This window comes from Protopterus annectens, chromosome 6.part0 (genome assembly GCF_019279795.1).
Source record: "Protopterus annectens isolate FY-2018-M chromosome 6.part0, PAN1.0, whole genome shotgun sequence".
In the NCBI taxonomy this organism is placed as follows: Eukaryota; Metazoa; Chordata; order Ceratodontiformes; family Protopteridae; genus Protopterus; species Protopterus annectens.
Window position 1 is genome coordinate 564,258,175 of NC_056737.1, and position 14,152 is coordinate 564,272,326.

Below are 14,152 nucleotides of genomic sequence, written 5' to 3' on the forward strand. Positions count from 1 at the left end.
ATTTTGAATTAAAACAAGTACTTCAGAGGTATACCTATGTATTAAGGGACACTGAACAGTTCCTATCAGAACTATATGATTTTGCTAGGAATGTTGACTCAATACAAGATCTATTATTAGTCACAATGGATGTAGAATCATTGTTCACTTGCATTCCTAATGAAAATGGAATTAAGATGGTTAGGGAATTGTTTTTGGATAGTGGTTTAGTTGACGTTGCTAAAGCAGACTTTATTACTCTATTACTTGAAACAGTTTAGGAGAATAATGTGTTTTTCTTTGATGAAGGTTGCTATTTACAGAAGAAAGGGATTGTGATGGGCACTAGCTGTGCCAACGCCTATGCGAATTTGGTCATGGTAGCATGGGAAAGGCACCATTTGCTAGATAATGACCAAATTCTGTTTTATAGGCATTTTGTGGATGATCTTTTTTTCATTTGGCATGGCACTGTGGATAGTCTTATGTCCTTTCATATAAACTTGAATAGCAGTAGCTCATTTCTTAGATTTACTGTAACACATTCTTGGAAAAGCATTGAATTTTTGGATGTATCTGTGTACAAAGAGGGTTCTGAGTTTAAACCACTGTCTATAGGAAGGTTTGTTATAGAGCTTCTTTTTTGCATAGGAATAGCATGCACAATCCATCCATATTTGTGAATATTGTGAAAGGGCAGGCAATTAGAACATCACGATTGTGCTGTGAGGAAATGAGATTACAAGATGAGTTGGATAGGCTAAAATCAGATTTTTTGTCCAGAGGCTATGAGGAGAAACTTATAGTTGAGAGATATGCTGAAGTATCGGGGATAAGGGGTACTAGAGCCAAACCCTATTTCTCAGAGAAAAAGATAGAAACTGTTCCAGACACTGGTTCTAAGAGATCTTTATCAGTGTTGTTACCATTTGGTAGCAACACAGATAAGATTAAACAAGCAAAATTGGCTAGCTGGAATATTTTATTGGTTGATGAAAAAACAAGAAACTTAGTGGGAGATAAACCATTGTTTACTTACAAAAATATGAAATGTTTAAAGCAACATCTTTGCTATAGGAATATAGGTGCTTGCCCATCGTCAGTGGAAAATTTTGTGCAGTTTGGCACAAAGAAATGTGGTAGTTGTCCGCAATGTATATTTATAGATGAATCCCGTTTCTTTAAGAACCCAGATACAGGATATCTATGGGAATTGAGGAATCACAGTACTTGCAACACGCGCAATATTGTGTATGTTGCACACTGTGGCAAGTGTTTTAAATACTATGTTGGTAAAACCAACAGATCATTAAGAGAGAGGATTAGAGACCACGTATACTGTTTGGAAAGGAAGCAAGACTGTAGTGCGCTAGCTAAGCATACACTTTTAGAAGGATCCAACCATATATTTTATTATCAAGTATTGCATGTACAATGTCCTTACATTAGGCTGGGTGATATTGTTAATCTAACAGAACAGGCTGAGTTAAAATGGATCTTTAGACTGGCAGCACATAGGGGGAGGGGTCTAAATGAAAGTGTTACTATTAAGCCGGTTCTTAAAGCCAGAGCCCTCCGGTAGATGGGCTTATGACTCATATTTTAAGGGTTTCACATAAATTTATTTTTAAGCTATTTATCATTGTAATGTTTATGTCTTTGTTTTATCTGGTGTACATTTTTGCTAAGTGTCATATAGGATACCTTGCTGTCTAATGTGTTTTTCAGGTTTTTATAGATGCAGGCTGTTTTAACAGTACTACTAAGTAGTAATTTTAAGATTGTAGCTAATTTGGTTAATTGAATCATTGTTTGATTGATGTTTGTTATATAACTGATGATGGCTGCTTGATTTTGTAATGTCAGAAGAAGCAGAAAGTATCTCTGCGAAAGCGCTCACATTTTGTTTTTGAAATAAAGAAATTTTAACTCAGCATTGACGTTTGGACTATTAGCTGGAAAAAGCCTTTATTTTGATTGAATTGCTGCTTCCTTTTGGTGGTTATTTCATATTTTTTCTGGGATTTATCGTTTTTTGTGGATATATAGATATATATATATATATATATATATATATATATATATATATATATATATCCTTTTGTGCTTCCATGTGCGTCATTATGCATTTTATGCTGTTAGCTTCATTTATATACAGTTTTCATGCCAGTCTAATGGTGTTATGCTCTCACTTTGCCTACAAATCACTTTCGATTGTATATACAATGGTGGTTGAGGGCAATTAAAGTGCAGTTGTGCAAAATGCTTATGAAAAACACCCAGAGTATATAGGATGTCCGACTCTAAACAAAATTTTACAGCAGATCTAGATTTTGGTTCAGAGTAGTCACTGACATACATACCCACACAAAACAAAGAGAGACAGACACAGAATTGTGCATGCCCACACACACACACACACACACACACACGCACGCACGCACGCACACACACACACACACACACACACACACACACACACACACACACACACACACACACATAACACACACACATCTGAGGATATTATAGGTTATATTATGCTGGTCAGTTTAGTAACATTATACAAATTTATTTTTTAGAATTAATTTAACTTCAAATATTAAAAGTAAGGTTTGAAAGGCCATAAATCATAATTAAGATTTAATAAAATACATTGTCAAAATGACATGTATAACTGCTTAGTTTTATGAGTTGAAGTAACCAAATAGAAATATTTTACTGAGATAAAGTAACTGAATGCAATACAGTATTGTCTTTTTAGCTTTTAGTAGCTGTTTCATCTATTTCAGTCAAAAAATAGAGCACTATAGTAATAATTCTGCTTTTTCCAATTCCAATACCTTATAAATAATCAAAGATGTTGGAAAGCTTGCTTATGAAGCTGCTTATCTTATATTTTTCAGGAAGCTGCATATCTAATAATGCTCCTTATATATTATGGATGTATAAGGAAAATGTGCACACATGGTAATGAATAATCTCTTGCAAAGAGACGAGCTCTAAAGAAAATTTCAGTTAGACTTCAGGCACCAAAACAGCATACTTCTGCATTCCACTCTCTTCTATTACAGCTGCATTCAGAGTCCAGCTATAGCTCACTGACAAAACATTTACTAAAGTATCCATGCCTGAAGACGGAAACTCATTTCCATCTAAAAGTTGTCCTAAGTGACAGGAATTAAATATAAATCTCTTTCTGATCAGCAGAATGATTTATAAAATGAAATATTGATAAACAGCCAGTGTTTCTGAGCAAAGCAAAATAAATAATTTGCTGACTTGTTTGCACACAGCAGAAGAATAGCTGACAATGCAGGCATACACTGTCAAGGCACTGACATTTTGCATCTCAGAAAGAACAAGATGTGTCTGTATTGTAGAAGAAAAAATAAGACAGAACACATATGTGAGTATTTTTTTCTTGACAGTGAAGAGTAGCTTATTTCATTTTTTTCTGTTAGGTTCGATGCTGGGTGTACAGCATTTCAAAATCTTAAATTATTTCAGTGCCAGCAATTCCTATTGATATGATTCGAATTACATATTTAATTTAATATTTAAAAGTCAGAAAACAATGTTGCTTGATATGTTTTGCAGGAAAATAGCAAATGTGACTTGTATTAGATGTTGGATCAGTATAGGTGATATGTGGACCTGCATGTTATTAGAGGCACTGAATTGTGGATGGTCAGCTAGTAACCCCATAAATCTCATGTAAAAAGCTTTTTATGCACTCTTGATCATTTGTTTTATTACTGTAAGGATAGAGCTTTTTTAAAACTGTAATCCTATGTACTTTTAAAAGAGGAAGGGGTATGTTAAAGGTGGCACCAGCTCCCCTTTACTAATGAAATTAATGGGAAATACAATATATAACATTTTTTTCTAACATGTAAGCATCCTGTTTCAGTAGTTTACCAAATAAAGATCAAAAAATTCTGTGACCTTTCAGTTTTAACTGAATGTCAAACATGACTAGCTTTCATACATCCGAATGCACCTAATAAATCATTTGTCCCGATACTAAATTTTATGTGAGAGAGTAAAAGGCTGAAGTATTTTTTGTGTCAAACTTGTAGTACTGTTGTTTTGACTGATGAGTGCAACCTCTTTACTTCCTGCATCATAGTTCACGTTTATGGACTGGGAAGGTGCTTTCATAGCGTGATTAACATTTGACTTTTTTTTTTTTTTTTTTTTGCATTCCATCACCAATAATATTTTGAAAGTAGCATCATATTTATAATCAAGTGAACACTCATCATCATGGTATTGTTAACTAGATTTTAAATAGGCAAGTTATACTCACCCATGACAAAGTTGTGTAAGTCAGTTTTATATATCATAGAAATGATCCTCTATGATCATTGAAAGGTATATTTGTAGGCTTGATCTGTGTACCTAAGGAAAATAGGATATCGCAAATGGCTCCTATATTCATCTCTTGAAAGCAGGTACATTTAGCTCTAGCCTTCTAATAGCACTGCAAAATTTATATACTTGGACAATGACTGCCTACTGTAATATTGAGACTTAGAGTAATAGGTGTAGCATAGATACCTATGTATATAGCACCAACAGATGATCTCCAGTTCAAGTTAGCCCGATGTTTACACCTTACCTAATATGACAACACATATCATTTTTTTTTCTTTACTGCCAACTTGTAAAACATCAGTACAACTGCAGTGCAGTATTACCTGAGAATACACATAGTTATGGATGCATGCTAAATTTTCAACTTTTAGAAAAAAAATGTAGATACACAACACTGCAAGAGAATACTACACCTGCTCACAAATATGAAGACAAATGGAATATTCAAACTAGATCAGAACAGTTTGCACCTTTGAGTATAAACCTGTTATATTCTGGGTTGTACTACCTCACAGATAATGGAAACTGGTGTTATAGCTAAGTCAGATTCTACTCGACTGAATGCTTTAGCCTCAAAAGCATCCATAGGGTCCCCACCCTATTTCCTTTAAAGAACTTTGGACCATAATTTTAAAAACCTGTTTAACACACAGACACCAGGCCACACACCTAATAAGTAATGGATTAGGCAGATCTGATGAAGTGGGACACAAAAGTACCTCAGATCTTAGATGACCACAATCCCTCTGATTTTAAATAGGTATTCTATTTTTTTTTTTAATTATTAACTGGAAGACTTTGATTTAAAGATGAACTTTGTTTAGAATCTGGAGTTATTTATTTATAGCTGGTTAAGTTATCCAGGAGTGAATGGTGCTGGCACCATTGAATTCTATTTTCTTGATTGTAAAAACGTATAGAATCGCTAACTATATGGAAGGTAACCCACCCCCACGCATACAGGTTGACACTCACCATGACATCACAAGCATGGAATTCCTCACACACACATACCCATCACAATGCAATGGGTGACAACAGCCCTAAGCACTGCCCATGATTTAAGAAGTAAATAGCTGTGACCTAACACTTGTTATTCAGTCATGTACGCAACACTCATCTGACAAATAAAGTTTTTTTAGATTCAAAGTTGCTGAGTACTAGTCTTTTTTCTGCTTAACATCATGCAGAACAGATAACCAGGCTTTAAACCTAGGACAGGGCTAAGCAGCATTGACCACAAGCAAAAAGGGCAACCAAAATACCCAGAATTGAAGATGAATTATGAACTAAACCACTCAATAAAAAAACAGGTGATTGTCAGGCTTTAACCGACTCAAGGACAAGTTACCATTTACTTTATATGTCTTCTGCTTAAAACCAGTTGCTGGTAGGTTTAGAAAAAACTTGCTACAACAGGCCAGGCAGCTCTCCTCTTCTTTTTTTCATTTAGAAAAGTGTGGGTAGCAAAAGGTTGATTTCCTTTTGAGGTATAAATGAAGTGAGTGGGAAAAGAGAGTTAAGAGAGGCATAGGTAGAAAGTAGGGAGAATGAAGCTGGAGTGATAGTTGGTAACAGAGTACAAGAGAACAGAGGTATAGTGGAAGATCAGGAAGAAAGTGATGATGCTATACTTATCCTGGAGATATACAGCTACAGAGACAATATGTTGAGAGGTGTTCTCAAACATGTGCTTTCAATGCCTATTGGTTTTTAAGAATCATGAGAGTGTGTTATGGTCAAGGGTACCTCTTGGGAGGTGACAGCAGGGGGGAGCAAGGTAAAATTGAAGCTAAATTTATCATCCCACAAGTTTGCAATATCCTCCTGCTCTATATAGTTATAGTTACATTTACAATTAGTTCAGTACACTATTGTATATTACCTTTGGGTTTGTGTACATAGTTGAAGAAGGCCTTGCAGTTATTTCTTGCCTGCAGAGCTTTCTTTAGCAAAAAAATGTAGCTTTGATGAACAAGCTAAGGCTCCTAAGTTAGTTATTTAGTTTGTCGAGGGTTTTCTTGCCTTAGTACATATTGCACTTCTTAGTTTTGGCCATGGCTTTCTTCCTTTTGTTATACAACTTGATGATGATGAATTCCACCAGAGGTGCTTGTTTGTTGAGTTAATTCTATGCTTAATTCCGTACAGGTGCCTCAGTGCAGCAATTTACATGATGGTATAGGGTCTCTGTGAACAATTCTGCATTGGCAATGGAGTTCACATAATTTGGGAGGGGGGCTGAAATTTTGACATGGTATCACTCAGTAGTAGGAGGTTTGCTTTGGAATAATTCCTAAAGGTTTGATGGTTAGATTGGGTCATGGGTTTTAGTTTAATTTTAAAGGATCCATCTTTGTGGTCTAACCTAAAAAGTGTGGATGTTGCACACAGGTAGGTGCAAAGTTCCTGCATATTTGTGATATCAGGTCAAGGATCTTGGTGCCCCTAGTGTATGCATGGACTAACTAGTCGATCATATTTGTGTTGACAAAGTCCAGGAATCTTTGGGTTCACACACCTGGAAGTTGTGTATGTTTCCCAGTTTATCATGGAGTAGCTGAAGTCCCCCAAGATTATAGTTTTGTGCTCAGTAGCCGAGTGACTCTAGTTCATTTACATATGCTGCATGGATGTCTTGAGTCAAAGAAGATGACCTATAGCTTGTAGTGATGTTTATTTATTTATTTTATTTTACATTTGTTTACCGGGTTTGTCCAACTGAGCTAAGTAGCCCTTTTTCAGCAGAGGCCCGGGGAGAAAAGCTCCACATGTTCTACAGATTATCATTTACAAAAATAAGTAAACAATCAACAACTGGTGTACAGAAGATATTCAAAGCAGCATATACATGAAAATCAAGGATTTACTACAGTAAACTAATCATTATGTCTGTCAGATTTAGAATCCTACATCATTCAGAAGGACTAACAATAGTTTTGTCACTAATCGTAAAAATCTTACATTATGCAGATAAGAATGATGTAATGTGCTTAGGATAGAAAAGTTAATGTGAGACAAGGTCTAGAAAGTTAAAGAAAGTTACATAGGTTGGGAGCAAATAAAGGTGTGCAGTTAGGGTAGATAAGCTGTTTAAGGGGGGTGGGTACAGAGGCAGGTCCATTGGCTTAACAGGTATTCTTTAGCATCTAGCTTGAATTGACTAAGTTGCTTGAGTGACTTGATCTCTAGTGGGAGTTTGTTCCAGGCCTTGGAAGGATTATAGCTATAGAGAATACATTCTTTCTTAGTTTTAGTTTTGTGGATTTGTAGCAGATCTAGGTTAGAGCTCCGTTGGGATGTAGCAAGTGAATACTGGGAGATGACAGATGATTGGGTAGGACAGTAAGAAGGCTGATAAAGGATAGAGTGGATGGTCTGGAGTTGAGGGAGAAGAAGCTGGTGAGGTAGTTCTAGCCAGTTAAGGTTTTTGAGTGAGAGACAGTGATGTGACTTGCAAGTTTGATGGGCTGCAAATTTGGCTGTCTTGTTGTAGGTAGATTCAGGTTTGGCAAGGAGTGCGGAGTCAAGGCATGTAAGAATTTGAGAGCCATTTAATAGACTGGGTAGGAGGTAGGCATAAGAGAGAGTTGCTTTAGCTTCACTGGTGAGAAACTTTTTGTTGCAGTACAGGAGCCCTAGTTTCTGATGAGTTTACTTGATACAGTTGTTAATGTGTAGATCGAATTTAAGTTGGTCGTCAATGATGACACCAAAAAGTTTAGTGCTAGTTTCCACCTCGATGTGTGTGTTATTGAGGGACAGGATTGTGAAAGTGGATTTAATGTTGTAGTTTTTAGGAAGAAAAATCAGTAGCTTAGTTTTTTTGGGTTAAGGATAAGCTGGCTATCAGAGAGCCTGTTTTCTACTGAGTTAAAGGAAGTCTGTGTTGTAGAGATGAGTTTGGAGGAAGAGTCAGCAATATTGATGACAGTAGAGTCATCAGCATATTGGACAAGTGATGACTGATGACAGGAAGTATAAAGAAGATTAGTGAAGATGTTGGAAAGTAGTGGATCAGGAATGGAACCCTGAGGGACACCCATTTTAACTGGGACAGGAGGGTGGAGTGCAGATTGCTACTTCACTGATTGAAGTATGTCAGTGAGGTAGCTCAAAAACCATGTAACAGTAGCAGGGGTGAAGTTAAGGTTGGTTAGTTTGTGCAGAAAGAGAGAGTGAGAGATGGTGTTGAAAGCTTTAGAGAGATCTAAGAATAGGCAGGAGACAAGTTTGTTGTTATCTCTGGCAAGTAATATAGTTGATAGTAGGGCAGTAGTAGTACTATGCTTTGGTCTAAACTCATGTTGAGTAGCTGTGAGCAGATTTTCAGAGTAGGTAGTGCCTAACTTGTTTATGTATGCATTTTTCTAGAACTTTAGAGAGCAGAGAGAGGATGACAATTGGTCTAAAATTGGTGATGTCTGAGAAGTTACCTCCTTTATGTATTGGTAGAGTGAAGAATTGTTTCCATATGGAAGGGTCTTTGGTCTCTGAAATGTAGCGGTTGATTAAGATAGATACAGGGAGAGCAAGAGAGTCAGCAGCTAACTGAAGGAAAAGGGAAGGAATGTTGTCGGTAGAAGCTGAGCAAGGTTGGAGTTTAAAGAATAGGGATTTCATGTAGCTAGTGGGTACAGGTTTGAGGGAAAAATAATTTGATGAGACTATAGTGGGATTTGATAGAGAGTGGTTTGAAATATTATTAAAGGTAGACGAGTTGGCACTGGAGTTAAATAACTTGGACATAGAGTCAATGAAATATGTGTTGAAGGTGGAGGCAGTATATTTGGGATTCTTATCAGGACAAGGATTGGGGGAGCAGGGACCACCAGGATGTAGTATTTGGTTTAATGAGTTCCAAAATGTTTTTGGGTTAGATTTCAAGGCTGATGGTGGATTATAGTAGGAGTCTCTTTTATCTTTATTAAAACACTTTTTGGTCTGATTTCTGAGTTCTTTGTATTTTAGCAAGTCTGCAGGGAGGTTTGTTTTGGTCCATGTTTTCCATGCTCTGTCTATTTCTCATTAGAATGCAGGTGGAATTTGATAGCCATGAAGGTATATTAGATTTAATATAGACTGTGTGAAGTGGGGCAAGTGAGTCAAGAATACTGAGAAAGGTGGAGTTGAAAGACAGGACAGCATTATCAAGGGGGAGTTGGGTAAGGAATTCCAGTTAACTTTAGAGGGAAGAGATTTAAAAGTGTCTGGGTGGAAGTTAGTAAGCTTGCGGCATGTGACAAATCTATGCTGCTTAGTAAAATGAGTGATATATCTGTGTACTTTTATTGGGGATTGATCACTTAGTGTATTGGGAAGGGTTTCAGGATTGTGATATTTAGAGGGATGAGAGACTAGAATCCAGTCAATAAGGGTGCTTTGTGTATGAGAGTTGTTGGTATGGGTGGCATCAGTGATAAGTTGAGTAAAGTCGTACAAATTGATGTGTAAGGAAGAATTTGGGGTACAGAGAGTTAACCAATTAATATTGACATCACCAATGATAATGGTTTCATTAAGAATATGTTGAGAGACGTATGAGAGTATGTTTTCTAGCAGGGGTAAGTTATCCCTTGGGGGAGTGTAGATTGCTACTCTTTTGATGTACGTATGGGTGTTAAGTACAAGATGATATGGGACTCTGTTTAAGGAAAGATATAAAAGGAGAGGCTCAAGTGTGCTATACTGCTTGACAGGTCTTGAGGTGTGAATATTTTAGGGGAATATTGAGACACGTCCACTTTCCATCCCTTCCATTGCAGTAGCTGATTAAATGTGTGAAGGCATGATAGCCCTGCACTACTGAAATGCTTTCCATGGCTTTAAACCATGTCTCCATACAAAACATCGATATTCTCTAGGGTAAGGAGAGCTTACATGGAGTGGAGTTTTATGTTTAGATTCCTGGAACTGAGCAGTAATGCATGGAGTCTAGGTCTGCATGCCTCATAACTATCTATATACCTATTGTAAGTTTTCAAATCTTTCATATTGCTTATTTGAAGAAAGCAGAATATACCTTTTTATTTACTAATGGTAAGAATGTGGAGAACACCTACTTCTAAAGGAGTACAGTAACCTTACTGGTGTGAATAAACAGATTCATGAAGACACTCAAAATGCTGTTTTCCCTGTACTGATGATTTGAAGTGGATATGCCAAAAACACTTGTAACAAATCAAAAACAAAGTATATTTGCAAGGAGACAAGCCTTCCTCTTCACCACTCAATGAAGGGAAGTTGTATATGTTTGTCCATGCACGTGTGTGTGTGTGTGTGTGTGTGTGTGTGTGTGTGTGTGTGTGTGTGTGTGTGTGTGTGTGTGTGTGTTATTTGATTTCTTGTCACACTTTTCATCAGATGGTGAAATATTGGCATTTTTCATTAATGGTACAGCTACACTATTTATGTAATGATCGTACTTCATTAGATCAACTGTTATATAATTCAAGTGCTTTCCCCCTGTTGTGGGAGACCACATTGGGCAATATGTGGTACAAATCCAACACATAAATGTTGGTTTCTTTTTTACTTTTTGTTATCACAAATATAACTTATTGGACTGCATTTACAATTTTTTTTTTGTTGGCAATTAATGGCAATCCCTGATGAGTTTATTCAATGTTTTATGTTCTGTATAAACTCACTGGCAATTGTTCATTATATGGGAGCACTACATTACATCAAATGTGTGTGTGGTTGACAGCTGCTTTTCGGACGCATGTGATCGACTAAACAGCCGATTGACAGGGGTGCAAAATTGAACAAAGGTTGGAGAATGTGCCTTTATTTTGTGTTTGTGCAATATCAGAGTTAGTATATATAATTATCAGGGGGGATTCGGAGTACAGGAGAGGTGGCTTGTCTCCTGCAGAAAATATTTTATGTGTTTTTTAGAAATAGTATGCTGCATGTGCAGAGGCTGTTTCTTAGCACATACAGAGCCATCTTAACAGCATTATTGGCCCCGAGCAAAGCAGTGCACTTGGGCCACTACCTACACAATCAATCACATGACTGAAAATGAAAATGGGGCATTTTACACACACACACACACACACATACACACACACACACACACACACACACACACACACACACACACACTTCAGATGACATTTGCTTGTTGAAGTGGAACTGTGGAAGCAGCAAGACAGCAACAATCAGAACATTAATTTCCATGCTGTAGGAAGAACAAGTGATACACGTACAGATGCAGCTTTTAGGAAGTCTGCCGCTGAGTTCGGATAATTGATGTTTTAGGAAGGCTGAATTCAGATAATTGATGCTCGGATATTTGATGCTGTAGTATACAATACTTTCTAATATTTATAACTTTCATAATTTTCATAATTCTTCAAATATTTATAATTTAGTATAGTGTGGTATTTATTTATTGACAGCAAGTCACAATTTACATAGATTAACATGGGGCCCCTATAATTATGGGGCCACCTGGCAACTGCAGAGTGTGCCTGTGCATTAAGATGGCACTGTGTTGAGTTCCATGTTTTTGTCTTTATGAGGTCAATGCTTTTGCAGTCGACTTTAGGTTTTTCAGTGAAACATAGTACACCCTTATATATATATATATATATATATATATATATATATATATATATATATATATATATATATATATATATTTATTTATTTATATTTGTTGACCGGGAGTGTCCGACTGGACGTAGGACCATTTTCAGCAGTGGCCCAGGGAGAAAACAGACAGTAGTTACATTAGATTACATAGCGATTAACAATTTACATAGCAATTACTTACAACATATTTACAGATGAAGAACATAGTACATCAGTAGACAACTAGAATCTTTATATGTGAAGTACATAACAGACATTAACAAATGTTACAATAATAAGTTCCTGCTGTATAATAAGTACTAGACTTATGAGCATCTGAGTTTGGTATAATCAAGGTAGTTAGTGGAGTGGAAAGAAAGGTAGTGGATGGATGGGGTGGGTGATATTAGAGTGGGAGTTGCAAGGGCATAGTCAGCATGTTTTTAGGTGCGCTTTTAGTAAAGTTTTGAAGTGAAGTTATATTTATATATATATATATATATATATATATATATATATATATATATATATATATATAAAACTACTCTGTGGTCTCACATTATGTGGGAAAAAAGTAAAGTTATAGTTCACCAAAAGTGGTTTTCAGTATCAGCACTCAGACTAATTCCCTTCAAACAGTAGTTATATTCCTAAATAAACATGTCCTTTGGACTACATGGGCCAATGGAATATGCTTTTCTGACTTTGATAGCTCAGCACTTGTTAGATTTTAAATTGCCACCTGCCACTTTACCTGTATCTTTAAGAATGATGCCGCTTATTTCTGATCTGGCTTTTTATTTTACTAATTTTAATATATGCCCTTTTTACCAGTTCTCTCAGTCTTACATTTATTGGCACTAAAGGTGTGATCATTATCATTATACTAGGTATGTACAGACCATGCTGGAGTACTTCACCATCCTTTACTGAAGTCATTATGTTACCTGTTTTGCAAACATTAACATGTGTAATTTCTGGAGACAATTTCCAAACCTTTTTTTATATTGAAGATAAATACTTAAAAAAAAAATGACTCCAGTAATGAGTCCTAATGGAAAAAACAGACAGTACCCATCAAGATAGACCAGCCTGACTATTTTGCCCTTTTACATATCCAGTGCTTTACTCACCTTATTACATACAGATGGACATTTACTGCTTTTAATTCATCATTTATTACCAGTAAACAGATTTTGTTCTTTCCATTAACAGCCTTGGTACTTGGTACTCTTGGGTAGTGTAGGAACTGCCAAATATTCCCAGACAATGCAGTGTTGTTTAACATACATGATGCAGTTAGTGAACGGTGTAAGTATCTGCAAAACAAGATCACCAAAATGATGGTCTTTGAGTATCACATATTACCACCCTACCTCTGCACAAACATACCAAATCAGCTTTTGCTAAGTCAGCCAAAACCTGCTTCCCAATCCTCATAGAGCAAGGAAGATAATGTCCTCAAAATGTCTGCAAATATAAATGCCACTTGCAATCTCTCATATAGCAAAGTGTGACCAGATTGTAGACTGTAAATGGCTACTGCTACTAAACCCGTGATTACAAAGAGAAATGTCCTGTGAATCTGTGACTCTATTGTTAGGCAATGACTCCTTGCACAGATGAAGAGCAAGTATGAGCTGGCATTTAGTTGTCTCTCTGGCACAAGGACCCAAGAATTTACAAGGGAAAACATGATTTCCATGGTAGCTCATTTGGATGAGAATTGCTTGAGGTGTTCTGGCCTGATGGGCTTGCAAACAGACATGCTGGGTCTCTCTCTGCATGTGTTAAATACAGGTAAGACTCTGGTATTGAGTGGAATCATTCCCTCGCCTAAAAAAGTGCCTTAATGCAAAAAATAAATAAATAAATGAATTCAACCATTGGCTATGTAGTTGCTGTCATTCTAAGTGGTTCAAGAAGGTATAAGCTTGGGAGGAGATGGCAGACAGATTGATTTGCTTCACAAAAGACAGTTACACATCTTCTTCCATGGCTTCCACTTACTGGCCAATGCCCTTGCTATTCCCATTGTGCCTTTTTTTGGGAAAGGAACTGTACATCCCAAACTAGCAGATAAAATGACTACAAATTCCAGTTCTAGCTGTATCCAGGCTACTATTCTGAGTGCCAGAAATCTTAATAACAAATTGCTTGATCTTGAAATTTCCCTGCAACTTGAACAGACAGATGTTTGTGTTGTAGCTGA